Here is a 7,238-nt window from a genome sequence, read left to right as displayed (position 1 = left end):
CAGGCTTGCATCGATGGGTTGAGCTTACACACTGGGGAGCACATACCATTACCGCCGCAAAGAGGACTGTGGTTTTACGACGTGGAGTTGCACGACATTTTTTTTTATTTTACAGTGACGACGGGTTCGTTGTCATTACCCTCTCATTAAATTAACGACATGATGACAGCTGGTGATATTCGACCTTCGTGGGCTTCTTGAATTGAGGAAACGTTTTGTAGCATGAACTTGATCAAGCAAAAAGCTCGTTGTATTAACTTACGACCCATCAAGGTGACGAAACCAAGAAAAGAAGTTAAAAAAATACTTTTCACAAAATCAAGTAAAGAAGTCACATGTTTCCTCATTCCTTGAATTTTAAAAGAAAATTATCTTTACCTGACATAAAACTATATTACAAATGGTTATATACAGGATAACTTTGTAAATGTAATCAGTTTAAATGTACGATAAACTTATTTAACCGTGATTGTAAAGAAAATACGTCAGTGTATGTACATTTTGCCAGAAATAATAAAAAAATAAAATAGCTGTTAAACGGGCCCGACCTACCCATATTTTTGGCATTTCAATTTATGTGTGTACATTTCCTAACTGTAGAACTGATGGACATCGGTTGCCATACAGACGAATAAGTTCTATATAAACTTAACTTGAAAAGTTTTGCCATCATTATATATGGCTTCTTTTAACATCCTTGTCCAACGTTGTAAAAAAAATTCGACCTACCTACCCAATGTGATGGGCTGAGTTGCCCGTTGAACAGCTTTTTTTTTTAAAATTTCTGGCCTTACATAAAAAAACGTAAAAAAAAAAAAAAAGTTTAAAAAACAAACAAAAAAAGTCAGTTTATGAAGTGTATATATTGTAACTCTATTTGTGTATAAATTGATTGAGAATTTAATGTGCCAAAAATTTACGGAAGACAACATTTTCGTTCTGAAGTTAATATAATTAACATACCGCCAAATGTGCTGAAAATGACGAAGTGTACATTTTTGAACAATGTTCTATATTTTGGTCACACTATCCCGTTTTCAGGTCAAAATTACTTTAAAAAGTTCTTGCACGTACGAAATGTAAAAAAAAATTGTATTTGTGTACGTGTCCTCGATAATCTTTTGGAATTTTGTGACATTTTGCATAATGTTATCATGGTACATCAGTCTGCGTAAAATTATACTATCATTGATTTTGATTGTCTGTGTGTGTGTTGTGTGTGTGCGTGTGTGCGTGCGTGTGTGTGCGTGCGTGTGTGTGTGCGTTTGCGTGTGTTAGAGACTGGTTGACGGACAGAGACAGACAGAGATAGACAGACAGACAGACAGACAGACAGACAGACAGACAGACAGACAGACAGACAACGAGACTAAACATGAGACAGAGAAGCAGTCAGGAAGGGAGGGGGAGAAAAGGGAGGTGAGCGAGTGAGAGGGGAAAGGGAAGAGAGCGATTGAGATAGTTGGGAGAATAGACATGTAACATTGTCCCACTAATATGGATCAGTACCAGTGAACTCCACCAGTCACTCTTGATACATTCAGGAAATGAATTATAACTAACCTTTTTGCAAGGGCATTTTAATTCTCTCTAATTGTCTTTCTTGTTCACCGCCTTTGAACTTCTAAATTAGTTTCGGTCGATTGATTGCTTGATTGATTGATTGATTGATTGATTGATTGATTGATTGATTGATTGATTGATTGATTGATTGATTGATTGATTGATGTTACATAGTGTATATGTAGTTAAGTGGTTTATTTGGAACATTCCTCTGATCAATAATGTATAATATAATTACATTGTAATGATTTTTTACATTCTAAAGTATTAAACATTTCATGATGGAAGTTTAGTAGCCGTGTTTATGATCTAGGCCAGGGTAATTTTCAAGTGTGTGATTTTCTAGCTTTACTGTGACAATATTTCACGAGTTTTTCAACATGTATAATTTTGGTGTGTAATATGCATAATTTGACGTGCTAGTTTGTAAAAATATGATTCTGTGTCATGTTTGGCATGAAAAGACTTCGGTGATGATCATTTTTGACAATGATGAATTGAACACAGATTCGTAAATTTGTATATACTGTATATCAACTCAGAAAATCGGATACTAAACCTTTGGGTTTATTTTAATCTGAATTTGTAGACAGTCACTAGTTGCACTTGTGTGAATTTGAAATCAGCTCTTCGTATGGTGTTCTCCAGGGAACAAGAGTCTGTTTCAGCTGTTTGCTGTGCTGTGTGAGTGAAACACCATTTGGCACAAACAAGCGGGGGATTTTAGGGCATCTCACGTTCGCAGAAAACAACAACAACAACAACAACAACAACAACAACAACAACAACAAAAGTCCAAAACTTTCTCCGCATTATAAGATACCGTACGACAGTCAGAAGTGTTGGTAACAAAAAAAATATAGGACTTCACGTATGTTATCAGAGGTTGAGCGCCACCACCGGCGGATATTTTACAGTGTACATTTATAGTGGGTACACATGATACCACACTCGGTTGTACGATACATCGTGTCGCTCCGCCCTCACCGACCTCCTCCTGTTAGAGTGGTTGTCCGATGTGTGAGGGCGCTCCGTCACGGCGTGTACCTTACAGACTAATATGATACATGTTGTAATCAATAATGCAGGTTCGTTATTGATCAGTGTGCTTTATCACTTATGTACTACATTAATATTCAACACTCATGTATTTGAATTCATTTATCGAATTGGTTTATGAATATATGTTGGGTTTGTTTACTAGATGTCTTGCAAGTGTGTGAAATAAATTACATTAAATGCATATTATGGGATTCCTTGTCTTTGCTAATTATGGTAATGGATGTAGGCGATGACTTTAGTGATGACTTACAGGGTATTCATCATAAAAAAATGTCACTCGTGCAAAATGTCTGACTTCTGACTATGGATGAAACATGCCCTACACCACCACCACCACCACCACGACGATGTACGTTGACAGCTTTCACGTACATTTCAATTATAATGTGAAAAAAAAACCACATCTCTTCAGAATAGATAAAACTACAATTGCTGAATAATTATTTTCGACGATCGAACATCACATTTTCAAACTAATTAAAGGGCTTAGTAATGTCAAACCACCAACCAGATTTAATCAACATCAGTTAATCGAAAAACTTGTTATGAATGCCGAATAAGATTTCGCAACAAAGTACGCTACTATTTTTGAGACTTAAAATGAGCGACATATTTATCATCGATAATTCCCGATTTTTTTCATTCGTATAAGTTTCCCGTTATTGTGTCGTTCCTATTACACTCAATTTTAGAATATTGGGGTAGGTAGATAACCGGAACCCAAATTTTTTTTCAGGCCTTAAACCTCACTGTATCCTAGCTTAGAACCTTCACGTTACATTGGTTGATTTTGACAACGTCCTTTTCATGTGCGCATGTAGCCGGGTAGAAATTCATTCCTCCATGATGTACGTACTCTTGGTTATTTCTGAGTAGCCTGATGACACGTCCTAAGGGAACCCGTATCAGGAGATCCTAAAGCTACATGTCAGATATCCGAGAACTTGCTGATACAAGTAATCTTTAACATTGAACGTCATTTGACATGTGGGTATAATTATGTCAAAGGTTACTGCTTGCGACGTGACGAGGTGTTGACAGGAGGCAATTCATGATGAAGCAACTCGAGAACCAATCTGAACTAAAGGAAATACGTTTCTTGTGCGCCAAATGACACAACCTGTAGCGCCGAGACGATGAAGCATGTGATTCAGATTTCTACCAAGAGCTCGAGATCCCAGCGCTATATATGTAAAGGCAATCAGTGGTAGGTAATATTGTGTACAGTTTAGATTGTATAATTGTGCAACTCTTTTGCCATGCTATTAAATAATAAAAAAAATAGATGAATAAATAAATGAATACATACTGACAAGCATCAACAAGAGAGTAAGTACAAATCATTATCAACTACAAGAATTACTATATGTTTACCTATATGCGAAATAGTCAATTATTGTACATACCCAACAAGGGATAAAACTGATCCCGACTGAGTGATGTGACGTCACGACATGTGTACGCATGCGCGAAAAAGTTCTTTCTGTAACTACTAGTATACATATATCTTAACGCGAAAATTTATTTAGAAGAAGTCAGTTTGGACACTGGCAGTTTTCCCACGAGTGGAAGTGTGGTGCAGCGGCGGCGCTGGTGGCAGTGCTGGTGGTGGTACTGGTAGTGATGATGATGATGATGATGATGATGATGATGATAAATAATTACCATACCAAGAAAAATGCACTGAATAAACACGTTTGTTTTTATTTGTCTTGAACCTTCTAAATATCATCCCAAAAAGTTTATTAACACCGTCTTGCCTCTGCATACATTAATTCACTTTTATTGATGGCATGGTGATCGATTCTGTAACTGTCATAATTTCACTTTATAAAAAAAAATGTGTGGTTCCGATTACGCTCAATTTTAGAATAGGTGGGGAAGTTGTTTTTTAAATTTTATTTCTTTATATATATATGTTTCATATGTTTAGTTCAGGTAGTTATATATCCCATTGTTTTCTATATGGTCGCTGTGTCATTGGTTTCTTCTCATCAGATGTACAGCCATTACAGATTGGAAGAAAAGTTTTATATCAGTTTCCCTATTCAATATGTCTTGTGAGACTTCACAATTTTCGCGATTTTATTATTTTTTCTCTAATACGTAAGAAAAAACGTTTATGGTCGGCATTGAAAAACTAGTTAAAACTAGGTGGAGTCGGGTAACTGGGGCGAAACAATTTTTAATAGGTCTTATTACAAATCAATCATAACGTATGTAGACAACATGGCGGAGACAAAAGCAGACGCCAATTTACAAGATTAGTACGCTGTGGCAATCAATAGAATAATGCTGATGATGATGATTCGGCCCAGTTCACACATTCTCACATATCAAATTACATGTACTCCGGAAACTACTCTCATAAAATACTAAATTTGATATTTCGCCGCAGAGAAAACACCTTGTTGTAACAAGATACGCATCTTACATTTTTTTAGTTTCTCAATGCCAATGTATAAATGTTATTCGTAAGATGTGTTTACCACAGACCGGTCGCTAAACTACAGAAATAAATTTGGAATGTCAGAGTAACAGACAGGCTTGGGAACTTGACACAAATTATGGGGAAGGGGGGGGGCTGTGTCAGTGCGTGAATAAGATTGACCCTCCTCAAGTTAAACCCCCTTCCCCCGGCCTCCATCATACACTTGCATGGCCTTGCACGAAAAATGGCAATCATTCCCAAAGCACATCGGCTCCGGGATCGCTCCCCTCTGTTCCTTAAGAAGATCGACATGTAAAATTTGACGTTTTGAGACTTTGATCGACCCTGATTGTAATTTTTCTTTTTGTATCGAAGACAGTACATTAATAAAATAATTCTACAAATCCAGACTGTTTGAGAACATGGAAATCGTGACTTCAGACACTAGATTTTTCTCGTATAGAAGTCGTCCACTCGTGTCAGTCTGACTCGACGAATTTCAACTGATGAAAATGCCTAACATGCACGAGACAGACAGACAGACAGACAGACAGACAGACAGACAGACAGACAGACAGCGATTCGACTGATATGTTCTGGTATTACGGTAGAACTTGGCAGTGGTGGGATGTGGCAGTATTTGGATGTAAAACTTTTTTTTTTTAAATATGACCCTCCCCGAGAACTGATATGTAAAAAGTGACAACAGTTCTCCCTGCAATTTCTGAAGGCTCCCTTAGACCACTTGTTTTACTAGAATTATTGCACTCATTTCAGTTAATGTATGAATATTAAAGGTGATCATTTCAATCTTTAAATAGCTGGAGCCAAAGTGATCCATTCGTATTTTTTATGACAGGTGTGCAAATGTGATTGATGAGATTTAGAAACATTGGGATAAGTTCCCCCATTCCCTTATCAAACTTTAGTGAAAATTAATTCATCAACTTTTAATTTCTTCTCTCCATGGTGGCCTTGTCCTCACATAACATTCATGAAATTAATACACGTGTTTGTATTGTTAGAAGATAGATATGGAGGCTATATAATTAAATACGTTATGACTTCAATATGTAAATCTACAACCTTTGTTGATATGATTGGACCCATTCGAAACGAGCAAATGTGCAAACTAAAAACATATTGAAAATACTAGAGTTGTCATGGTAACAAAAATCTTTTGTTATCAGTTGATTGATTGAATGAATGGACATATTAATATAATGTTAAGTTCCAGACACTAACGGAACTTGTTAGTTGAATTTTTGCTGATCTCTGATGAACAACTTCAGCTGTACGTACACCTCGGTATCACCACTATGGAGAGACAGGTGTGGTTTCTTCTCACTGCGATCTTCGCACTTTTCATGGGAGGAACACTGTGCAAAGGCGATGGTGAGTACTTTGAAAATTTACAATCTCAGGAGGAAATTTCGGACATGTTCTCTTCTCTTTTTTATCAATGACAATGTATGACTACACCATTTTTAAATTCGGATTTCATACCATAGTCCTGCGTTATTTTCAAGATCACGGTAAAATTATTTTCAGTCACTTGAAACTTGAATTAATTCTTTTCGAGAAATATTTTCCTCACCCCAAAATAGGCTAAACTATACGTGCTTCTATGGGGTGACACAGCAACAACTCGTTTATAGCGAGATGTTAACTATACTGTGCCGATTTGGGCGAAGACTTTACGGTATGGTGTTTTTTATTCGCAAAACGCGTACATGCTAATAATAAGCGCGTGAAGTCAGCACTACCTCGTCACAAGTCACATTAAATGCATCAATTGTGTGTACCATGTTTTTTAGATAATCTTCTCCGATATTTTGAATGAGCTTTCCAAATTATGTTTGTGACGAGACCGCACCAATACTGCTTGATTAACACAACCTTCAGTGTAAATTCAACATTTTTTTCCGTTTTATACTTCTCGAACATTGTCTGTGCTAAAACTTACTCGTATCTTTTACCCACTTCTCGAATTTCCACTTTTCCTAAAGAGATTCTCACGGGATTTATTCATATTCTGTTCTGGATTTCTAATAACAAGCGATTATCAACACCCCAGCCCTTCGTTCTATCTCTGCTTCATAAAAAGTAAAGATTTAGTATTTCATCTTCACATGGACTTGCCTGTCTATTAATGTTGCCGTGAGGACTTCGCAGTTATGTC

Source organism: Glandiceps talaboti, chromosome 3 (genome assembly GCF_964340395.1).
Source record: "Glandiceps talaboti chromosome 3, keGlaTala1.1, whole genome shotgun sequence".
NCBI lineage: Eukaryota > Metazoa > Hemichordata > Enteropneusta > Spengelidae > Glandiceps > Glandiceps talaboti.
Note: the sequence above shows the minus strand (reverse complement) of the source record.